Source organism: Ambystoma mexicanum, chromosome 1p (assembly GCF_040938575.1).
Source record: "Ambystoma mexicanum isolate Mex_15411 chromosome 1p, UKY_AmexF1_1, whole genome shotgun sequence".
NCBI classification, from domain to species: Eukaryota; Metazoa; Chordata; class Amphibia; order Caudata; family Ambystomatidae; genus Ambystoma; species Ambystoma mexicanum.
In genome coordinates, this window is record NC_090921.1 from 48741965 (window position 1) to 48768939 (window position 26975).

The 26975-nt window shown below is 41.4% G+C and overlaps 2 long non-coding RNA genes across 7 annotated transcripts in view; one reads left to right on the top strand and one right to left on the bottom strand.

Annotated features, from left to right (window-relative positions):
* The window catches only part of LOC138565979 (uncharacterized), a 195560-nt gene extending 168837 nt beyond the window's left edge, over positions 1-26723 (bottom strand). For 4 of the 6 annotated variants that reach the window (XR_011301762.1, XR_011301753.1, XR_011301764.1 and 1 more), the window contains exons 1-2: positions 26598-26723; positions 2183-2209 (exon numbers count right to left, since the gene is read on the bottom strand). This is a non-coding gene — a long non-coding RNA (uncharacterized lncRNA). The remainder of the gene's footprint in view (positions 1-2182; positions 2210-26597) is intronic. The other 2 variants (XR_011301766.1, XR_011301768.1) reach the window with 1 other exon arrangement.
* Positions 22968-23768, top strand: LOC138578554 (uncharacterized). The gene is made up of 2 exons (XR_011304003.1): positions 22968-23105; positions 23295-23768. It is a non-coding gene; the product is annotated as an uncharacterized lncRNA (long non-coding RNA).
* Positions 26724-26975: the final 252 nt, after the last annotated feature.

Here is a 26975-nt window from a genome sequence, read left to right on the forward strand (position 1 = left end):
AGTCAGCTACTTGGGGTGATATATCATGTGTAGACTAGTGCTTCAGTAAACTTCCTCGGTCCACTGGAGTAATCAGGCACCTTTACACAACCCACCTGTTTACTGAGCACCTACAGATAAACCAATGTTCCCCGCACTGCACCAACATCTTCCCACAGCCGTGAAGTCCCTCTTCACTATTGGGATCCTGGACCATACTCTGGTATTTATGATATGGCCACCCTCTTCCAATAAATATTACCCCAAGAAGCCAACATCTTCAATGCACTCCCCCATCCTCTTGACCCTATATCCTTTTCCCCCTTTCTCTAAGGGATCCTCCTAAGTAAAGAGCATGAATCTCTCAACATTCTCTTGTGTCGTCGTCCACATACGTGACCCTTGATGCATGTACTGCCCAATGACCTTCAGTTAGTTGGTTCAGATAATTCAAGCACCATCTTCCTACTAACTTGACCTACATAGGGAACATTCAATCCCTCACATCCACACACTCTTCCAGCTGTTTTGCTATGTGAGCAATTTGAGAATTTGAGAATTTCTACAATGAATGAGATAATAAGGTTTGAGCAGGTACTGGTGTCACTCAGCTCTTAGAGTGACACTCAGAGCGCTTTACAAAGTTCATAGGGAGGAGGGGAAAAATAAGTTACATTTTTATCAGAAGAGAATAGGTCAATCAGGATTGATAAAGGATAGCAGGGGATGTGCTCTAGAGGGAAAGCTTTAGGTGGATTAGGTAGGTATTGGATGTTCGCACCTCTCTGTTCTCCTCTTGGAGCACAGCTCCTCCTTCCTTCCCAATCAGCGAGTCCCCTATCCTCTTCCCAAGAGTACGCGCTACATCCTAATCTGATGGCTCTCCAGCACTATACTCAGCCTTGGGTTGGGAGGATCATACAACCTCTGAACTCAGCATCAATTTTCATTCAGGTCCTTCTCCTCCTGGGCATCTGGCTGGGGTTCATGGAGCATCAAAGCCACAAGCCTCACATCACAAGTGGAGAGAAGTGATGGAGCATCACCCACACAAGCCTCACATCAAAAGTAGAGAGAAGTGATGGAGCATCACACCCACATCCTTGCCTCTGATTCCAATCATTATTTCTGAAGGTGCTACAAAGGCCGTAGAACCCACGGTCAGGGTCCCCCCGCTGCAGATCTGCACAATGTTTAAAATCCGAGGCACTTACTGGGTGCCAGGTAACATGCAGACCTTCATGCACGTGCACCCTCTCATCTGATTTATAGAGCTCTATAGGTGAATACGCCATGATTCCCCCAATCATCACAGCATATCTGCTTTAGGATAATACTTGGTTGCAGCTATCCCCAAATATAGGCACCACTCAGGCAGCCCAAAGATACAGGCACACACACACACATACACAAACACACACACACAAAGTAGGGACCGTTCTCCCTGGCACATATAGACTGCAGTCAAACCCTCCCCAAAAGACAAAGCCACATAGGCACCAACCATAGATCTGACAAATACAAATGTACACACACACGCGCAGTATGCACTCCCGCACAAAGGCATAACACACACAGACACTAACGACACAGCTGACATACATACACCCACAAAGTAGGAACACACCCCCCATACACAGTCTAGAGAATTTCTACATCACACACACACACATACACGTATTCACCACAGCCACACACATAAGATACAGATATCCTCATTGTATTATTTAGGCAAGAGGAGAGAGCTCAGTGTTCTGCGTCTTGGCAAGTGTGAAGAGGAATGGTGCAATTTGTCATCAGTTAACTCATTATTGCTCTGTCACTCTCTCACTCACATGTTCTCTCTTGTGAGTGGAGTATGTAGATATTATTGATGGTGTCAGGTGAGGTCAGACACACGTGGTAATGCTTTTGGGGCACACGCCTCTCCAGGGGTTTGATCATACAGTGCCTTCTTCTCCACTATCTTTCAATCCAAAAGTGGCTGTGGTCTTTCCTTGTGACCCAGAACTGGGGAGAGAACCTGGGTCTAATCCCCATAGTGCAGGCGACAACGACTTATGAGAAGAATAAGAGGACAGGCAGGATCTGCACATTGACTTGTGAGATCTGCCCACTCCAAGAGACAAACAAATCACCCGGATGTTTATATAGAAGTAAGCATTTAAAGTGAGCATTGAGAGTGAATAAAATGGGCACTTACCTAGAAACAGTGGGTTGCCACTGACACCTAAAAGAGAACAGACACACATAGTTTAGCCTTCCTCTTCATGATCTGTGCATGGCTTGTCATTCTGTAACATGTGGGTTTTACTTCCAGATTTTCACTTAATTCCCAAAACAAGTTCAAAGGATTTACTGCACCTGATAATATAGACAACATGTGTAACTTTAAGAACCCAGCATAGGTGTGAAGCAATAGGACCTGCCATTACTGCCTGCATGTATTATTATGATGGCATTTGGACCTGCCATTACTGCAACCATGTATTATGATGACATTTTGACCTGCCATTACTGCCAGCATGTATTATTATGATGGCATTTGGACCTGCCATTACTGCCAGCATGTATTATTATGATGACATTTGGAACTGCCATTACTGCCAGCATGTATTATTATGATGACATTTGGACCTGCCATTACTGCCAGCATGTATTATTATGATGACATGTGGACCTGCCATTACTGCCAGCATGTATTATGATGACATTTGGACCTGCCATTACTGCCAGCATGTATTATTATGATGACATTTGGACCTGCCATTACTGCCAGCATGTATTATTATGATGACATTTGGACCTGCCATTACTGCCAGCATGTATTATTAAGATGACATTTGGACCTGCCATTACTGCCAGCATGTATTATTATGATGGCATTTGGACCTGCCATTACTGCCAGCATGTATTATTATGATGACATTTGGACCTGCCATTACTGCCAGCATGTATTATTATGATGACATTTGGACCTGCCATTACTGCCAGCATGTATTATTATGATGACATTTGGACCTGCCATTACTGCCAACATGTATTATTATGATGACATTTGGACCTGCCATTACAGCCAGCATGTATTATTATGATGGCATTTGGACCTGCCATTACTGCCAGCATGTATTATTATGATGACATTTGGACCTGCCATTCCTGCCAGCATGTATTATTATGATGACATTTGGACCTGCCATTACTGCCAGCATGTATTATTATGATGACATTTGGACCTGCCATTACTGCCAGCATGTATTATTAAGATGACATTTGGACCTGCCATTACTGCCAGCATGTATTATTATGATGGCATGTGGACCTGCCATTACTGCCAGCATGTATTATTATGATGACATTTGGACCTGTCATTACTGCCAGCATGTATTATTATGATGACATTTGGACCTGCCATTACTGCCAGCATGTATTATTAAGATGACATTTGGACCTGCCATTACTGCCAGCATGTATTATTATGATGACATTTGGACCTGCCATTACTGCCAGCATGTAATATTATGATGGCATTTGGACCTGCCATTACTGCCAGCATGTATTATAATGTTGACATGTGTACCTGCCATTACTGCAAGCATGTATTATTATGATGACATTTGGACCTGTCATTACTGCCAGCATGTATTATTATGATGACATTTGGACCTGCCATTACTGCCAGCATGTAATATTATGATGGCATTTGGACCTGCCATTACTGCCAGCATCTATTATAATGTTGACATGTGTACCTGCCATTACTGCCAGCATGTATTATTATGATGACATTTGGACCAGCCATTACTGCCAGCATGTATTATTAAGATGACATTTGGACCTGCCATTACTGCCAGCATGTATTATTAGGATGACATTTGGACCTGCCATTACTGCCAGCATGTATTATTAAGATGACATTTGGACCTGCCATTACTGCCAGCATGTATTATTATGATGACATTTGGACCTGCTATTACTGCCAGCATGTAATATTATGATGGCATTTGGACCTGCCATTACTGCCAGCATGTATTATAATGTTGACATGTGTACCTGCCATTACTGCCAGCATGTATTATTATGGTGACATTTGGAACTGCCATTACTACCAGCATGTATTATTATGATGACATTTGGACCTGCCATTCCTGCCAGCATGTATTATTATGATGACATTAGGACCTGTCATTACTACCAGCATGTATTATTATGATGACATTTGGACCTGCCATTACTGCCAGCATGTATTATTATGATGACATTTGGACCTGCCATTACTGCCAGCATGTATTATTATGATGACATTTGGACCTGCCATTACTGCCAGCATGTATTATTATGATGACATTTGGACCTGCCATTACTGCCAGCATGTATTATTATGATGACATTTGGACCTGCCATTACTGCCAGCATGTGTTATTATGATGGCATTTGGACCTGCCATTACTGCCAGCCTGAATGTATTATTATGATGGCATTTGGACCTGCCGTTACTGCCAGTATGTATTATTATGATGACATTTGGACCTGCCATTACTGCCAGCATGTATTATTATGATGACATTTGGACCTGCCATTACTGCCAGCATGTATTATTATGATGACATTTGGACCTGCCATTACTGCCAGCATGTGTTATTATGATGACATTTGGACCTGCCATTACTGCCAGCATGTATTATAATGTTGACATGTGTACCTGCCATTACTGCCAGCATGTATTATTATGGTGACATTTTGACCTGCCATTACTGCCAGCATGTATTATTATGATGACATTTGGACCTGCCATTACTGCCAGCATGTATTATTATGATGGCATTTGGACCTGCCATTACTGCCAGCATGTATTATTATGATGACATTTGGACCTGCCATTACTGCCAGCATGTATTATTATGATGGCATTTGGACCTGCCATTACTGCCAGCATGTATTATTATGGTGACATTTAGACCTGCCATTACAGCCAGCATGTATTATTATGATGACATTAGGACCTGTCATTACTACCAGCATGTATTATTATGATGACATTTGGACCTGCCATTACTGCCAGCATGTATTATTATGATGACATTTGGACCTGCCATTACTGCCAGCATGTATTATTATGATGACATTTGGACCTGCCATTACTGCCAGCATGTGTTATTATGATGACATTTGGACCTGCCATTACTGCCAGCATGTATTATTATGATGGCATTTGGACCTGCCGTTACTGCCAGCATGTATTATTATGATGACATTTGGACCTGCCATTACTGCCAGCATGTGTTATTATGATGACATTTGGACCTGCCATTACTGCCAGCATGTATTATAATGTTGACATGTGTACCTGCCATTACTGCCAGCATGTATTATTATGGTGACATTTGGACCTGCCATTACTGCCAGCATGTATTATTATGATGACATTTGGACCTGCCATTACTGCCAGCATGTATTATTATGATGGCATTTGGACCTGCCATTACTGCCAGCATGTATTATTATGATGACATTTGGACCTGCCATTACTGCCAGCATGTATTATTATGATGACATTTGGACCTGCCATTACTGCCAGCATGTATTATTATGATGACATTTGGACCTGCCATTACTGCCAGCATGTAATATTATGATGGCATTTGGACCTGCCATTACTGCCAACATGTATTATTATGGTGACATTTAGACCTGCCATTACAGCCAGCATGTATTATTATGATGACATTAGGACCTGTCATTACTACCAGCATGTATTATTATGATGACATTTGGACCTGCCATTACTGCCAGCATGTATTATTATGATGACATTTGGACCTGTCATTACTGCCAGCATGTATTATTATGATGACATTTGGACCTGCCATTACAGCCAGCATGTATTATGATGACATTTTGACCTGCCATTACTGCCAGCATGTATTATTATGATGACATTTGGACCTGCCATTACTGCCAGCATGTATTATTATTATGACATTAGGACCTGCCATTACTGCCTGCATGTATTATTAAGATTACATTTGGACCTGCCATTACTGCCAGCATGTATTATTATGATGGCATTTGGACCTGCCATTACTGCCAGCATGTATTATTATGATGACATTTTGACCTGCCATTACTGCCAGCATGTATTATTATGATGACATTTGGACCTGTCATTACTGCCAGCATGTATTATTATGATGACATTTTGACCTGCCATTACTGCCAGCATGTATTATTATGATGACATTTGGACCTGCCATTACTGCCAGCATGTATTATTATGATGACATTTGGACCTGCCATTACTGCCAGCATGTATTATTATGATGACATTTGGACCTGTCATTACTGCCAGCATGTATTATTATGATGACATTTTGACCCGCCATTACTGCCAGCATGTATTATTATGATGACATTTGGACCTGCCATTACTGCCAGCATGTATTATTATGATGACATTTGGACCTGCCATTACTGCCAGCATGTATTATTATGATGACATTTTGACCTGCCATTACTGCCAGCATGTATTATTATGATGACATTTGGACCTGCCATTACAGCCAGCATGTATTATGATGACATTTTGACCTGCCATTACTGCCAGCATGTATTATTATGATGACATTTGGACCTGCCATTACTGCCAGCATGTATTATTATGATGACATTTGGACCTGCCATTACTGCCTGCATGTATTATTATGATGACATTTTGACCTGCCATTACTGCCAGCATGTATTATTATGATGACATTTGGACCTGCCATTACAGCCAGCATGTATTATGATGACATTTTGACCTGCCATTACTGCCAGCATGTATTATTATGATGACATTTGGACCTGCCATTACTGCCTGCATGTATTATTAAGATGACATTTGGACCTGCCATTACTGCCAGCATGTATTATTATGATGACATTTGGACCAGCCATTACTGCCTGCAGTTATTATTATGATGACATTTAGACCTGCCATTACTGCCAGTATGTATTATTATGATGACATTTTGACCTGCCATTACTGCCAGCATGTATTATTATGATGTCATTTGGACCTGCCATTACTGCCTGCATGTATTATTAAGATGACATTTGGACCTGCCATTACTGCCAGCATGTATTATAATGTTGACATGTGTACCTGCCATTACTGCCAGCATGTATTATTATGATGACATTTGGACCAGCCATTACTGCCTGCAGTTATTATTATGATGACATTTAGACCTGCCATTACTGCCAGCATGTATTATTATGATGACATTTTGACCTGCCATTACTGCCAGCATGTATTATTATGATGACATTTTGACCTGCCATTACTGCCAGCATGTATTATTATGATGACATTTGGACCCGCCATTACTGCCACCATGTATTATTATGATTACATTTGGACCCGCCATTACTGCCACCATGTATTATAATGATGACATATGGACCTGCCATTACTGCCAGCATGTATTATTATGATGACATTTGGACCAGCCATTACTGCCAGCATGTATTATTATGATGACATTTGGACCCGCCATTACTGCCACCATGTATTATAATGATGACATTTGGACCTGCCATTACTGCCAGCATGTATTATTATGATGACATTTGGACCAGCCATTACTGCCAGCATGTATTATTATGATGACATTTGGACCAGCCATTACTGCCTGCAGTTATTATGATGACATTTAGACCTGCCATTACTGCAAGCATGTATTATTATTATGACATTAGGACCTGCCATTACTGTCAGCATGTAATATTATGATGGCATTTGGACCTGCCATTACTGCCAGCATGTGTTATTATGGTGACATTTGGACCTGCCATTACTGCAAGCATGTATTATTATTATGACATTAGGACCTGCCATTACTGTCAGCATGTAATATTATGATGGCATTTGGACCTGCCATTACTGCCAGCATGTATTATTATGATGACATTTAGACCTGCCATTACTGCCAGCATGTATTATTATGATGACATTTGGACCTGCCACTACTGCCGGCATGTATTATTATGATGACATTTGGACCTGCCATTACTGCCTGCATGTATTATTATGATGACATTTGGACCTGCCATTACAGCCAGCATGTATTATTATGATGACATTAGGACCTGCCATTACTGCCAGCATGTATTATTATGATGACATTTGGACCCACCATTACTGACAGCATGTATGACATTTGGACCTGCCATTACTGCAAGCATGTATTATTATTATGACATTAGGACCTGCCTTTACTGTCAGCATGTAATATTATGATGGCATTTGGACCTGCCCTTACTGCCAGCATGTATTATTATGTTGACATGTGTACCTGCCATTACTGCCAGCATGTATTATTATGGTGACATTTGGACCTGCCATTACTACCAGCATGTATTATTATGATGACATTTGGACCTGCCATTCCTGCCAGCATGTATTATTACGATGGCATTTGGACCTGCCATTACTGCCAGCATGTATTATTACGATGACATTTGGACCTGCCATTACTGCCAGCATGTATTATTATGATGACATTTGGACCTGCCATTACTGCCAGCATGTATTATTATGATGGCATTTGGACCTGCCATTACTGCCAGCATGTATTATTAAGATGACATTTGGACCTGCCATTACTGCCAGCATGTATTATTATGATGACATTTGGACCTGCCATTACTGCCAGCATGTATTATTACGATGTCATTTGGACCTGCCATTACTGCCAGCATGTATTATTACGATGGCATTTGGACCTGCCATTACTGCCAGCATGTATTATTAAGATGACATTTGGACCTGCCATTACTGCCAGCATGTATTATTATGATGACATTTGGACCTGCCATTACTGCCAGCATGTATTATTATGATGACATTTGGACCTGCCATTACTGCCAGCATGTATTATTATGATGACATTTGGACCTGCCATTACTGCCAGCATGTATTATTATGATGACATTTGGACCTGTCATTACTGCCAGCATGTGTTATTATGATGGCATTTGGACCTGCCTTTACTGCCAGCATGTATTATTATGATGACATTTGGACCTGCCATTACTGCCAGCATGTATTATTATGATGACATTTGGACCTGCCATTACTGCCAGCATGTATTATTATGATGACATTTGGACCTGTCATTACTACCAGCATGTATTATTATGATGACATTTGGACCTGCCATTCCTGCCAGCATGTATTATTACGATGGCATTTGGACCTGCCATTACTGCCAGCATGTATTATTATGATGACATTGAGTCTCTGCCATTACTGCCAGCATGTATTATTATGATGACATTTGGACCAGCCATTACTGCCTGCAGTTATTATTATGATGACATTTGGACCTGCCATTATTGCCAGCATGTATTATTATGATGACATTTGGACCAGCCATTACTGCCAGCATGTATTATTATTATGACATTAGGACCTGCCATTACTGCCTCCATGTATTATTATGATGACATTTGGACCTGCCATTACTGCCAGCATGTATTATTATTATGACATTTGGACCTGCCATTACTGCCTGCAGTTATTATTATGATGACATTTGGACCTGCCATTACTGCCAGCATGTATTATTATGATGACATTTGGACCTGCCATTACTGCCAGCATGTATTATTATGATGACATTAGGACCTGCCATTACTGCCAGCATGTATTATTATGATGGCATTTGGACCTGCCATTACTGCCAGCATGTATTATTATGATGACATTTGGACCTGCCATTACTGCCAGCATGTATTATTATGATGACATTTGGACCTGTCATTACTGCCAGCATGTATTATTATGATGACATTTTGACCTGCCATTACTGCCAGCATGTATTATTATGATGACATTTGGACCTGTCATTACTGCCAGCATGTATTATTATGATGACATTTTGACCTGCCATTACTGCCAGCATGTATTATTATGATGACATTTGGACCTGCCATTACTGCCAGCATGTATTATTATGATGGCATTTGGACCTGCCATTATGCCAGCATGTATTATTATTATGACATTAGGACCTGCCATTACTGCCTCCATGTATTATTATGATGACATTTGGACCTGCCATTACTGCCAGCATGTATTATTAAGATGACATTTGGACCTGCCATTACTGCCAGCATGTATTATTATGATGACATTTGGACCTGCCATTACTGCCAGCATGTATTATTATGATGACATTTGGACCTGCCATTACTGCCAGCATGTATTATTATGATGACATTTGGACCTGCCATTACTGCCAGCATGTATTATTATGATGACATTTGGACCTGTCATTACTGCCAGCATGTATTATTATGATGACATTTGGACCTGTCATTACTACCAGCATGTATTATTATGATGGCATTTGGACCGACCATTACTGCCAGCATGTATTATTATGATGGCATTTGGACCTGCCATTACTGCCAGCATGCATTATTATGATGACATTTGGACCTGCCATTACTGCCGGCCTGTATTATTATGATGACATTTGGACCTGCCATTACTGCCAGCATGTATTATTAAGATGGCATTTGGATCTGCCATTACTGCTGGCATGTATTATTATGATGACATTTGGACCTGCCATTACTGCCAGCATGTATCATTATGAAGACATTTAGACCTGCCATTACTGCCAGCATGTATTATTATGATGACATCTGGACCTGCCATTACTGCCAGCATGTATTATTAGGATGACATTTTGACCTGCCATTACTGCCAGCATGTATTATTATGATGACATTTGGACCTGCCATTCCTGCCAGCATGTATTATTACGATGGCATTTGGACCTGCCATTACTGCCAGCATGTATTATTATGATGACATTGAGTCTCTGCCATTACTGCCAGCATGTATTATTATGATGACATTTGGACCAGCCATTACTGCCTGCAGTTATTATTATGATGACATTTGGACCTGCCATTATTGCCAGCATGTATTATTATGATGACATTTGGACCAGCCATTACTGCCAGCATGTATTATTATTATGACATTAGGACCTGCCATTACTGCCTCCATGTATTATTATGATGACATTTGGACCTGCCATTACTGCCAGCATGTATTATTATTATGACATTTGGACCTGCCATTACTGCATGCAGTTATTATTATGATGACATTTGGACCTGCCATTACTGCCAGCATGTATTATTATGATGACATTTGGACCTGCCATTACTGCCAGCATGTATTATTATGATGACATTTGGACCTGCCATTACTGCCAGCATGTATTAATATGATGACATTTAGACCTGCCATTACTGCCAGCATGTATTATTATGATGACATTTGGACCTGCCATTACTGCCAGCATGTATTATTATGATGACATTTGGACCTGCCATTACTGCCAGCATGTATTATTATGATGACATTTGGACCTGCCATTACTGCCAGCATGTATTATTATGATGACATTTTGACCTGCCATTACTGCCAGCATGTATTATTATGATGACATTTGGACCTGCCATTACTGCCAGCATGTATTATTATGATGACATTTTGACCTGCCATTACTGCCAGCATGTATTATTATGATGACATTTGGACCTGCCATTACTGCCAGCATGTATTATTATGATGGCATTTGGACCTGCCATTATGCCAGCATGTATTATTATTATGACATTAGGACCTGCCATTACTGCCTCCATGTATTATTATGATGACATTTGGACCTGCCATTACTGCCTGCATGTATTATTATGATGACATTTGGACCTGCCATTACTGCCAGCATGTATTATTAAGATGACATTTGGACCTGCCATTACTGCCAGCATGTAATATTATGATGGCATTTGGACCTGCCATTACTGCCAACATGTATTATTATGGTGACATTTAGACCTGCCATTACAGCCAGCATGTATTATTATGATGACATTAGGACCTGTCATTACTACCAGCATGTATTATTATGATGACATTTGGACCTGCCATTACTGCCAGCATGTATTATTATGATGACATTTGGACCTGTCATTACTGCCAGCATGTATTATGATGACATTTTGACCTGCCATTACTGCCAGCATGTATTATTATGATGACATTTGGACCTGTCATTACTGCCAGCATGTATTATTATGATGACATTTGGACCTGCCATTACGGCCAGCATGTATTATTATGATGACATTTTGACCTGTCATTACTGCCAGCATGTATTATTATGATGACATTTTGACCCGCCATTACTGCCAGCATGTATTATTATGATGACATTTGGACCTGCCATTACTGCCAGCATGTATTATTATGATGACATTTGGACCTGCCATTACTGCCAGCTTGTATTATTATGATGACATTTTGACCTGCCATTACTGCCAGCATGTATTATTATGATGACATTTGGACCTGCCATTACAGCCAGCATGTATTATGATGACATTTTGACCTGCCATTACTGCCAGCATGTATTATTATGATGACATTTGGACCTGCCATTACTGCCAGCATTTATTATTATGATGACATTTGGACCTGCCATTACTGCCTGCATGTATTATTATGATGACATTTTGACCTGCCATTACTGCCAGCATGTATTATTATGATGACATTTGGACCTGCCATTACAGCCAGCATGTATTATGATGACATTTTGACCTGCCATTACTGCCAGCATGTATTATTATGATGACATTTGGACCTGCCATTACTGCCTGCATGTATTATTAAGATGACATTTGGACCTGCCATTACTGCCAGCATGTATTATTATGATGACATTTGGACCAGCCATTACTGCCTGCAGTTATTATTATTATGACATTTAGACCTGCCATTACTGCCAGTATGTATTATTATGATGACATTTTGACCTGCCATTACTGCCAGCATGTATTATTATGATGGCATTTGGACCTGCCATTACTGCCGGCATGTATTATTATGATGACATTTAGACCTGCCATTACTGCCAGCATGTATTATTATGATGACATTTGGACCTGCCACTACTGCCGGCATGTATTATTATGATGACATTTGGACCTGCCATTACTGCCAGCATGTATTATTATGATGACATTTGGACCAGCCAATACTGCCAGCATGTATTATTATGATGACATTTGGACCAGCCATTACTGCCTGCAGTTATTATTATGATGACATTTAGACCTGCCATTACTGCAAGCATGTATTATTATTATGACATTAGGACCTGCCATTACTGTCAGCATGTAATATTATGATGGCATTTGGACCTGCCATTACTGCCAGCATGTATTATTATGGTGACATTTGGACCTGCCATTACTGCAAGCATGTATTATTATTATGACATTAGGACCTGCCATTACTGTCAGCATGTAATATTATGATGGCATTTGGACCTGCCATTACTGCCAGCATGTATTATTATGATGACATTTAGACCTGCCATTACTGCCAGCATGTATTATTATGATGACACTTGGACCTGCCACTACTGCCGGCATGTATTATTATGATGACATTTGGACCTGCCATTACTGCCAGCGTGTATAATTATGATGACATTCGGACCTGCCATTACTGCCAGCGTGTATTATCATGATGACATTTGGACCTGCCATTACTGCCTGCATGTATTATTATGATGACATTCGGACCTGCCATTACTGCCAGCGTGTATTATCATGATGACATTTGGACCTGCCATTACTGCCTGCATGTATTATTATGATGACATTTGGACCCACCATTACTGACAGCATGTATGACATTTGGACCTGCCATTACTGCAAGCATGTATTATTATTATGACATTAGGACCTGCCTTTACTGTCAGCATGTAATATTATGATGGCATTTGGACCTGCCCTTACTGCCAGCATGTATTATTATGTTGACATGTGTACCTGCCATTACTGCCAGCATGTATTATTATGGTGACATTTGGACCTGCCATTACTACCAGCATGTATTATTATGATGACATTTGGACCTGCCATTCCTGCCAGCATGTATTATTACGATGGCATTTGGACCTGCCATTACTGCCAGCATGTATTATTATGATGACATTTGGACCTGCCATTACTGCCAGCATGTATTATTACGATGACATTTGGACCTGCCATTACTGCCAGCATGTATTATTATGATGACATTTGGACCTGCCATTCCTGCCAGCATGTATTATTACGATGGCATTTGGACCTGCCATTACTGCCAGCATGTATTATTATGATGGCATTTGGACCTGCCATTACTGCCAGCATGTGTTATTTAGATGACATTTGGACCTGCCTTTACTGCCAGCATGTATTATTATGATGACATTTGGACCTGCCATTACTGCCAGCATGTATTATTATGACATTTGGACCTGCCATTACTGCCAGCATGTATTATTATGATGACATTTGGACCTGTCATTACTGCCAGCATGTATTATTATGATGACATTTGGACCTGCCATTCCTGCCAGCATGTATTATTACGATGGCATTTGGACCTGCCATTACTGCCAGCATGTATTATTATGATGACATTTGGACCTGCCATTACTGCCAGCATGTATTATTATGATGACATTTGGACCAGCCATTACTGCCTGCAGTTATTATTATGATGACATTTGGACCTGCCATTACTGCCAGCATGTATTATTATGATGACATTTGGACCTGCCATTACTGCCAGCATGTATTATTATGATGACATTAGGACCTGCCATTACTGCCAGCATGTATTATTATGATGGCATTTGGACCTGCCATTACTGCCAGCATGTATTATTATGATGACATTTGGACCTGCCATTACTGCCAGCATGTATTATTATGATGGCATTTGGACCTGCCATTACTGCCAGCATGTATTATTATGATGACATTTGGACCTGCCATTACTGCCAGCATGTATTATTATGATGACATTTGGACCTGTCATTACTGCCAGCATGTATTATGATGACATTTGGACCTGCCATTACTGCCAGCATGTATTATTATGATGACATTTTGACCTGCCATTACTGCCAGCATTTATTATTATGATGACATTTGGACCTGCCATTACTGCCTGCATGTATTATTATGATGACATTTTGACCTGCCATTACTGCCAGCATGTATTATTATGATGACATTTGGACCAGCCATTACTGCCAGCATGTATTATTATGATGGCATTTGGACCTGCCATTACTGCCAGCATGTATTATTATGATGACATTTGGACCTGCCATTACTGACAGCATGTATTATTATGATGACATTTGGACCTGCCATTATTGCCAGCATGTATTATTATGATGGCATTTGGACCTGCCATTACTGCCAGCATGTGTTATTAAGATGACATTTGGACCTGCCTTTACTGCCAGCATGTATTATTATGATGACATTTGGACCTGCCATTACTGCCAGCATGTATTATTATGATGACATTTGGACCTGCCATTACTGCCAGCATGTATTATTATGATGACATTTGGACCTGTCATTACTGCCAGCATGTATTATTATGATGACATTTGGACCTGCCATTCCTGCCAGCATGTATTATTACGATGGCATTTGGACCTGCCATTACTGCCAGCATGTATTATTATGATGGCATTTGGACCTGCCATTACTGCCAGCATGTGTTATTAAGATGACATTTGGACCTGCCTTTACTGCCAGCATGTATTATTATGATGACATTTGGACCTGCCATTACTGCCAGCATGTATTATTATGATGACATTTGGACCTGCCATTACTGCCAGCATGTATTATTATGATGACATTTGGACCTGTCATTACTGCCAGCATGTATTATTATGATGACATTTGGACCTGCCATTCCTGCCAGCATGTATTATTACGATGGCATTTGGACCTGCCATTACTGCCAGCATGTATTATTATGATGACATTTGGACCTGCCATTACTGCCAGCATGTATTATTATGATGACATTTGGACCAGCCATTACTGCCTGCAGTTATTATTATGATGACATTTGGACCTGCCATTACTGCCAGCATGTATTATTATGATGACATTTGGACCTGCCATTACTGCCAGCATGTATTATTATGATGACATTAGGACCTGCCATTACTGCCAGCATGTATTATTATGATGGCATTTGGACCTGCCATTACTGCCAGCATGTATTATTATGATGACATTTGGACCTGCCATTACTGCCAGCATGTATTATTATGATGGCATTTGGACCTGCCATTACTGCCAGCATGTATTATTATGATGACATTTGGACCTGCCATTACTGCCAGCATGTATTATTATGATGACATTTGGACCTGTCATTACTGCCAGCATGTATTATGATGACATTTGGACCTGCCATTACTGCCAGCATGTATTATTATGATGACATTTTGACCTGCCATTACTGCCAGCATGTATTATTATGATGACATTTGGACCTGCCATTACTGCCAGCATGTATTATTATGATGACTTTTTGACCTGTCATTACTGCCAGCATGTATTATTATGATGACATTTGGACCTGCCATTACTGCCAGCATGTATTATTATGATGACATTTGGACCTGTCATTACTGCCAGCATGTATTATTATGATGACATTTGGACCTGCCATTACTGCCAGCATGTATTATTAAGATGGCATTTCGATCTGCCATTACTGCTGGCATGTATTATTATGATGACATTTGGACCTGCCATTACTGCCAGCATCTATTATTATGATGACATTTGGACCTGCCATTACTGCCACCATGTATTATTAAGATGACATTTGGACCTGCCATTACTGCCAGCATCTATTATTATGATGACATGTGGACCTGTCATTACTGCCAGCATGTATTATGATGACATTTTGACCTGCCATTCCTGCCAGCATGTATTATTACGATGGCATTTGGACCTGCCATTACTGCCAGCATGTATTATTATGATGACATTTGGACCTGCCATTACTGCCAGCATGTATTATTACGATGACATTTGGACCTGCCATTACTGCCAGCATGTATTATTATGATGGCATTTGGACCTGCCATTACTGCCAGCATGTATTATTATGATGGCATTTGGACCTGCCATTACTGCCAGCATGTATTATTATGATGGCATTTGGACCTGCCATTACTGCCAGCATGTATTATTATGATGACATTTGGACCTGCCATTACTGCCACCATGTATTATTAAGATGACATTTGGACCTGCCATTACTGCCTGCAGTTATTATTATGATGACATTTGGACCTGCCATTACTGCCAGCATGTGTTATTATGATGACATTTGGACCTGCCATTACTGCCAGCATGTATTATTATGATGACATTTGGACCTGTCATTACTGCCAGCATGTGTTATTATGATGGCATTTGGACCTGCCTTTACTGCCAGCATGTATTATTATGATGACATTTGGACCTGCCATTACTGCCAGCATGTATTATTATGATGACATTTGGACCTGCCATTACTGCCAGCATGTATTATTATGATGACATTTGGACCTGTCATTACTACCAGCATGTATTATTATGATGACATTTGGACCTGCCATTCCTGCCAGCATGTATTATTACGATGGCATTTGGACCTGCCATTACTGCCAGCATGTATTATTATGATGACATTTGGACCAGCCATTACTGCCTGCAGTTATTATTATGATGACATTTGGACCTGCCATTACTGCCAGCATGTATTATTATGATGACATTTGGCCCTGCCATTACTGCCAGCATGTATTATTATGATGACATTAGGACCTGCCATTACTGCCAGCATGTATTATTATGATGGCATTTGGACCTGCCATTACTGCCAGCATGTATTATTATGATGACATTTGGACCTGCCATTACTGCCAGCATGTATTATTATGATGACATTTGGACCTGTCATTACTGCCAGCATGTATTATGATGACATTTTGACCTGCCATTCCTGCCAGCATGTATTATTACGATGGCATTTGGACCTGCCATTACTGCCAGCATGTATTATTATGATGACATTTGGACCTGCCATTACTACCAGCATGTATTATTATGATGACATTTGGACCTGCCATTACTGCCAGCATGTATTATTATGATGACATTTTGACCTGCCATTACTGCCAGCATGTATTATTATGATGACATTTGGACCTGCCATTACTGCCAGCATGTATTATTATGATGACATTTTGACCTGTCATTACTGCCAGCATGTATTATTATGATGACATTTGGACCTGCCATTACTGCCAGCATGTATTATTATGATGACATTTGGACCTGTCATTACTGCCAGCATGTATTATTATGATGACATTTGGACCTGCCATTACTGCCGGCCTGTATTATTATGATGACATTTGGACCTGCCATTACTGCCAGCATGTATTATTAAGATGGCATTTGGATCTGCCATTACTGCTGGCATGTATTATTATGATGACATTTGGACCTGCCATTACTGCCAGCATGTATTATTATGATGACATTTGGACCTGCCATTACTGCCACCATGTATTATTAAGATGACATTTGGACCTGCCATTACTGCCAGCATCTATTATTATGATGACATTTGGACCTGTCATTACTGCCAGCATGTATTATGATGACATTTTGACCTGCCATTCCTGCCAGCATGTATTATTACGATGGCATTTGGACCTGCCATTACTGCCAGCATGTGTTATTATGATGGCATTTGGACCTGCTATTACTGCCAGCATGTATTATTATGATGACATTTGGACCTGCCATTACTGCCAGCATGTATTATTATGATGACATTTGGACCTGCCATTACTGCCAGCATGTATTATTATGATGACATTTGGACCTGCCATTACTGCCAGCATGTATTATTATGATGACATTTTGACCTGCCATTACTGCCAGCATGTATTATTATGATGACATTTGGACCTTCCATTACTGCCAGCATGTATTATTATGGTGACATTTGGACCTGCCATTACTGCCAGCATGTATTATTATGATGGCATTTGGACCTGCCATTACTGCCTCCATGTATTATTATGATGGCATTTGGACCTGCCATTACTTCCAGCATGTATTATTATGATGACATTTGGTCCTGCCATTACTGCTAACATGTATTATTAGGATGACATTTGCACCTGCCATTACTGCCAGCATGTATTATTATGGTGACATTTGGACCTGCCATTACTGCCAGCATGTATGATTATGGTGACATTTGGACCTGCCATTACTGCCAGCATGTATTATTATGATGACATTTGGACCTGCCATTACTGCCAGCATGTATTATTATGGTGACATTTGGACCTGCCATTACTGCCAGCATGTATGATTATGGTGACATTTGGACCTGCCATTACTGCCAGCATGTATTATTATGATGACATTTGGACCTGCTATTACTGCCAGCATGTAATATTATGATGACATTTGGACCTGCCATTACTGCCAGCATGTATTATTATAATGACATTTGGACCTGCCATTACTGCCAGCATGTATTATTATGATGACATTTGGACCTGCCATTACTGCCAGCATGTATTATTATGATGACATTTGGACCTGCCATTACTGCCAGCATGTATTATTATGATGACATTTGGACCTGTCATTACTGCCAGCATGTGTTATTATGATGGCATTTGGACCTGCCTTTACTGCCAGCATGTATTATTATGATGACATTTGGACCTGCCATTACTGCCAGCATGTATTATTATGATGACATTTGGACCTTCCATTACTGCCAGCATGTCTTATTATGATGACATTTGGACCTGCCATTACTGCCGGCATGTATTATTATGATGACATTTGGACCTGCCATTACTGCCAGCATGTATTATTATGATGACATTTGGACCTGCCATTACTGCCAGCATGTATTATTATGATGGCATTTGGACCTGCCATTACTGCCAGCATGTATTATTATGATGACATTTGGACCTGCCATTACTGCCAGCATGTATTATTATGATGGCATTTGGACCTGCCATTACTGCCAGCATATATTATTATGATGACATTTTGACCTGTCATTACTCCCAGCATGTATTATTATGATGACATTTGGACCTGCCATTACTGCCAGCTTATATTATTATGATGACATTTTGACCTGTCATTACTGCCAGCATGTATCATTATGATGGCATTTGGACCTGCCATTACTGCCAGCATGTATTATTATGATGACATTTGGACCTGCCATTACTGTCAGCATGTATCATTATGATGGCATTTGGACCTGCCATTACTGCCAGCATGTATTATTATGATGACATTTGGACCTGCCATTACTGACAGCATGTATTATTAAGATGACATTTGGACCTGCCATTACTGCCTGCATGTATTATTAAGATGACACTTGGACCTGCCATTACTGCCAGCATGTATTATTATGATGACATTTGGACCTGCCATTACTGCAAGCATGTGTTTTTCAGGCCAGGGTCACGTGGAATTAGTGCGCAGAATATGGTTGCTTCATAAGCGTGCACTGGAGTAGGGCACTTTGGTGTGTTCAGGCGAGGGTCACTTGGAATTAGTGTGCACGATAATGTCACTTCATAAGCATGCACAGGAATAGGATACTTCAGTGTGTACAAGATACAGTCACTTGGAATTAGTGTGCAGGATAGGATCACTTCATAAGCGTGCACAGGAATGGGACACTTTGGTGTGCACAGGTGAGGGCCACTTGGAATGAGTGTGCAGGATAGGGTCACCTCATAAGCGTGCACAGGAATAGGACACTTCAGTGTGTACAGGCAAGGGTCACTTGGAAGTAGTGTCCAGGATAGGGTCGCTTCTTAAGCGTGCACAGTAGTAGGACACGTCTGTGTGTACAGGCTCGGGTCACTTGGAATTAGTGTGCAGGATGAGGTCGCTTCATAAGTGTGCACAGGAATAGGACACTTCAGTGTGTACAGGCGAGGGTCACTTGGAATTAGTGTGCAGGATGGGGTCACTTTGTAAGCATGCACACGAGTAGGACACTTTGGTGCGTACAGTTGAGGGTCACTTGGAATTAGTGTGAAGGGTAGGGTCGCTTCATAAGCGTGCATAGGAATAGGATACTTTGGAGCATATAGGCAAGGCTCACTTGGAATTATTGTGAAGAATAGGGTCACTTCATAAGCATGCACAGGAGTAGGACACTTCAGGATAGGGACACTTCATAAGCGTGCACAGGAGTAGGACACTTCAGGATAGGGACACTTCATAAGCATGCACAGGAGTAGGACACTTCAGGATAGGGACACTTCATAAGCATGCACAGGAGTAGGACACTTCAGGATAGGGACACTTCATAAGCATGCACAGGAGTAGGACACTTCAGGATAGGGACACTTCATAAGAGTGCACAGGAGTAGGACACTTCAGGATAGGGACACTTCATAAGCATGCACAGGAGTAGGACACTTCAGGATAGGGACAATTCATATTTGAAACAAAATGGTGGCGTCCTGCCACATACATTTACGTCAGTTTGCATTATAATTTCCTGCAAATGTTATCTCATTTGTCATGCTGGATATCAGAGACACTGTATACTCGTGATTGTATGAGATGTAAATACAGAGGGAACCCCACGTTTGATTTTTAGCTTATTTATTTGGCTAAGGTCAAAACGAAGAGGTAGAATAAGGGTACAGTTTCCCTTAATAATTGGTGCTTTTTACAAAACAACACTTGCCTCTAGGTTGGCAAACATGTTCGAAATGGAGTGAAACAAAAAGCAAATTATAGACATAGTTCACAAACCTATTGTGCATAGTCATAACATTGTTAGTGCATGATCATCAGAACAAGACAGTTATTTCAGTAGTTATGCTCAAGACGATACATAGGTGTGAGCCATGGACTAAAGTTAGGTTTTCACATAAAACATCCTGGTAGTTATTTCCAAGCTGTATTGGTTTATTTTGAGGGAGGTAACCAAGTCTTTGGCCGACTGAAGTTAGGTTTTCACATAAAACATCCTGGTAGTTATTTCCAAGCTGTATTGGTTTATTTTGAGGGAGGTAACCAAGTCTTTGGCCTACGTCTGGATGTTTATCAAGTGGTGTGAGGGGACCGACAAGTCTCAGCCAGAGGAGGTGTGGTCCCGTGACGTTTCGGCGGGAAGCGCCTTCTTCAAGGGAAAAACCCAGTCTCCCTGCATGGGGGAATCAGATGGAAAGGGATTTATTGTAAATCCGGCATTATTGTGTTGTTGTAAAAACACAACAGGATATTCAGCATGGCATATAAACAAAAACAAATAAATTTAATTGAGGTTAAAATGCCCCCCGGCAGGTTTAAAATGAATACCCAGGTTTGTGGCTTGTGCTATCCAGTGACTGACCTGAATGTGTTAAAAATGGGATTCAGCTTCCATTGGCGTGGATTTGAGAAGGTTGGCCTGGGACAGAGTTTTAAGGCAAACACTGTTCTGTGCCTGAATAATAGAGGGAGACAGAAAGAGTGGACATGCATGTAATAAGCGTCGTTCAAATGTGCCACTGTTGGCCAAAAAGTGTGTGTGTGGATCAACTGGTAAAGGAATCCGCATCGCAGGTGGCAAACTTGGATTTACCTGTATCTGTAGTTGGTAATTTTTAGGCGTCCTTCGGGCGTATAGAAATGCTGTGGGTCAAAGCCAGGACGCTTGCAGGGACAGGAGGCTATTTTCGTCACCCGCTAGCAGCCTTTGTTTCTTCCCCTCTCTTTATATACAGTGGGTGACTCAGCATCCACAACGTGGAACGTGCAGCTGCTTTATTTTTTCGCTGCTAGCGGGTGACGAAAATAGCCTCCTGTCCCTGCAAGCGTCCTGGCTTTGACCCACAGCATTTCTATACGCCCGAAGGACGCCTAAAAATTACCAACTACAGATACAGGTAAATCCAAGTTTGCCACCTGCGATGCGGATTCCTTTACCAGTTGATCCACACACACACTTTTTGGCCAACAGTGGCACATTTGAACGACGCTTATTACATGCATGTCCACTCTTTCTGTCTCCCTCTATTATTCAGGCACAGAACAGTGTTTGCCTTAAAACTCTGTCCCAGGCCAACCTTCTCAAATCCACGCCAATGGAAGCTGAATCCCATTTTTAACACATTCAGGTCAGTCACTGGATAGCACAAGCCACAAGCCTGGGTATTCATTTTAAACCTGCCGGGGGGCATTTTAACCTCAATTAAATTTATTTGTTTTTGTTTATATGCCATGCTGAATATCCTGTTGTGTTTTTACAACAACACAATAATGCCGGATTTACAATAAATCCCTTTCCATCTGATTCCCCCATGCAGGGAGACTGGGTTTTTCCCTTGAAGAAGGCGCTTCCCGCCGAAACGTCACGGGACCACACCTCCTCTGGCTGAGACTTGTCGGTCCCCTCACACCACTTGATAAACATCCAGACGTAGGCCAAAGACTTGGTTACCTCCCTCAAAATAAACCAATACAGCTTGGAAATAACTACCAGGATGTTTTATGTGAAAACCTAACTTTAGTCCATGGCTCACACCTATGTATCGTCTTGAGCATAACTACTGAAATAACTGTCTTGTTCTGATGCTCATGCACTAACAATGTTATGACTATGCACAATAGGTTTGTGAACTATGTCTATAATTTGCTTTTTGTTTCACTCCATTTCGAACATGTTTGCCAACCTAGAGGCAAGTGTTGTTTTGTAAAAAGCACCAATTATTAAGGGAAACTGTACCCTTATTCTACCTCTTCGTTTTGACCTTAGCCAAATAAATAAGCTAAAAATCAAACGTGGGGTTCCCTCTGTATTTACATCTCATACAATCACGAGTATACAGTGTCTCTGATATCCAGCATGACAAATGAGATAACATTTGCAGGAAATTATAATGCAAACTGACGTAAATGTATGTGGCAGGACGCCACCATTTTGTTTCAAATACTTACAGCTCTGAAGTCCTACCACTTGCTTTGAGCAGTCCCTTCTGTTACCCACTTTTTAGGGACAATTCATAAGCATGCACAGGAGTAGGACACTTTGGTGCATGCAGGCGAGGGTCACTTGGAATTAGTGTGAAGGGTAGGGGCGCTTCATAAGTGTGCATAGGAATAGGATACTTTGGTGTGTACAGGAGAGGGTCGCTTAGAATTAGTGTGCATGATATGCTCACTTCATAAGCGTGCATAGGAGTAGGACACTTCAGGATAGGGACACTTCATAAGCATGCACAGGAGTAGGACACTTCAGGATAGGGACACTTCATAAGCGTGCACAGGAGTAGGACACTTCAGGATAGGGACACTTCATAAGCATGCACAGGAGTAGGACACTTCAGGATAGGGACACTTCATAAGCATGCACAGGAGTAGGACACTTCAGGATAGGGACACTTCATAAGCGTGCACAGGAGTAGGACACTTCAGGATAGGGACACTTCATAAGCGTGCACAGGAGTAGGACACTTCAGGATAGGGACACTTCATAAGCATGCACAGGAGTAGGACACTTCGGTGCGTACAGGCGAGGGTCACTTGGAATTAGTGTGCAGTATAGCGTCACTTCAGAAACATGCACAGGATTAGGACACTTCAGTGTGTACAGGCAGGGGTCACTTGGAATTAGTGTCCAGCATAGGGTCGCTTCATAAGCGTGCACAGGAGTAGGACACTTTGGTGTGTACAGGCGAGGGTCACTTGGAATTAGTATCCAGGATAGGGTCACTTCTTAAGCATGCACTTAGGACACTTTGGTGTGTACAGGCGAGGGTCACTTGGAATTAGTATCCAGGATAGTGTCACTTCTAAAACATGCGCTTAGGACACTTTGGTGTGTACAGGCGAGGGTCACTTGGAATTAGTATCCAGGATAGGGTCACTTCTTAAGCATGCACTTAGGACACTTTGGTGTGTACAGGCAAGGGTCACTTGAAATTAGTGTGCATATAGGGCAGACAGCGTTTACTCCACGGGGGAGTGCAAAAGGATGAGTACAATTGTGTATGCAGCTTTTCACACACCAGATATCCCTTGGCATCAACAGTTAATCCTAATGTGTTGCTTTGCCAATAGAATATTTGTGCTGAAAAGTACCTGTCTTTTTTAAAAGGTGACACAAGTGGCCAAAACTGGTGGGAAGGAGTGCAGGGGAATTGGATATGTTATATTTTTCATTCGCCCCCTGTGAAGTCCAGGAATTCTTATTTGTTGCTGGCCTATATGTGTGGCAGATTTTATTTTAAACTTGTATTTAAACAAATAGGATGCAGGGGGCAAAAGGTAATCTGCTACAGCAGGCGCATAAACACAGCCGATTGTAATAATATCCAGACAAGGACACTGCATGCATTGCTATAATTCTTGCTGAGGGTCTAGGGTTAGAGGGGTGTGGCAGCTTTCATTGGCTGCCTTTCCTGCCACTCAAAGGCTCTGATGTGTGTTATCAATAGACATGAAGCAGCCGCAAGGTCAGTGGAATGCAAAGCGGCTTTCATTACTAGTGGAGTGAAAAAGAGATCTCTGTGTTTTTGAAAATAAGTGATGCTAAAGTGGGGATGTTTCGGATTACTTATTATTTTTTATGAAGTTTCATTAGTGTAATCGCTTTGTGACTAAGTAGATGTATCTGCCGATGTTTGAATATAATTTGAATGTCCTTTGGTTTAAAAAATGTACTGCACATGGTGTAAGGGTTTCTAGTTAATGTAACCACCTATTCTGTGTCAGTGTTTAATGAAAACAAGCGTGCACCCCCACACCTTATATTCACCCTGAAGACAAATAGCAATTGTGCATAAAAGGCACCTGTTCATTATGTGTTTAATCACTAATTCATGTATTGGGAGCTTTCCATTCAAGGCGCTGCCTCTGCGCGCGCTCCCATAGACCCCAGCCGTGTTTACACTCTATTGCACTTCCGCCTTAAAGACGCGCTCACATGTGAGCCACATGCGAGATCTGTGTAAACATTAGTGTGAAGGTGCAGGGGTCAGCACTTCTCTATGCCACGCCTGCTGGGGTGGAGGTGACTTTAAGGAGATGATCATGTGTGCGTCTCGAGCTTCATGAACACACATCACTCTTATTGCACAGGATGTATTTCTGATGCACCATAAAGACGATTCCTAGTGGCTTTCTGGCATTTGTTTAGGTTTCCTGAAATAATTTCTCCTGGATTCAGTCACTGACATATGGGTTTTTGTATGTTCCCTAATTGCCATAAAGGAATGTCCAGGGGGTCCTTGTATTGCATCACCCTGTGGCTGTGGGATATGGCTATGGGATATCTCGCCCTGGCTGTGGGATATCTCGCCCTGGCTGTGGGATACCTCGCCCTGGCTGTGGGATATCTCGACCTGGCTGTGGGATATCTCCCCCTGGCTGTGGGATATCTCGCCCTGGCTGTGTGATATCTCACCCGCCTGCCTCTCATAGTGCTGGGATTTCCTCGAACACCTCATTGGTATCTGCTGCTTATTCTCAATGCATTCCCTCAAAGCTTTTTAAGCTGGCAGCAATGGCATGGCAGGACCGGATAATGTGTATCCCGGTGCCAGGGGGCACCTGGTCGCCCGTCCTGATGCCCACCCTGGAAAAGGGAAGTTCAGCCAAATATCACTTACCAACAGTCAGCACCACCAGGCAGAGGAACAGGGCTGCGCTCTTCATGATGAGGAGTTTAGTGGCTTCGTGATCGGTTGAGATTGGAATTGCTCTTCTCTCGTCTCTGCTGTGTGACTGGAGAGCTCTGTCTTATATGCTCATCCAATCAAAACACAGCTTTTGATGAGCTTATGAGCTGGACCAATCACTGCACAAGTCGGGGATATTGCAATTTAATTCTTAGCAAATGTAATTATTTTCTACCCGACTGACTTGGCAAGAGCTCAACATCATGTGAAAAAAGAAATGTGATTTGTTATTAAAGTTAGTTATTAAAGTAATGACATCATGGTCGCATAGAATACTCATATTAACTCACTGCAGGCCCAATTAAGACA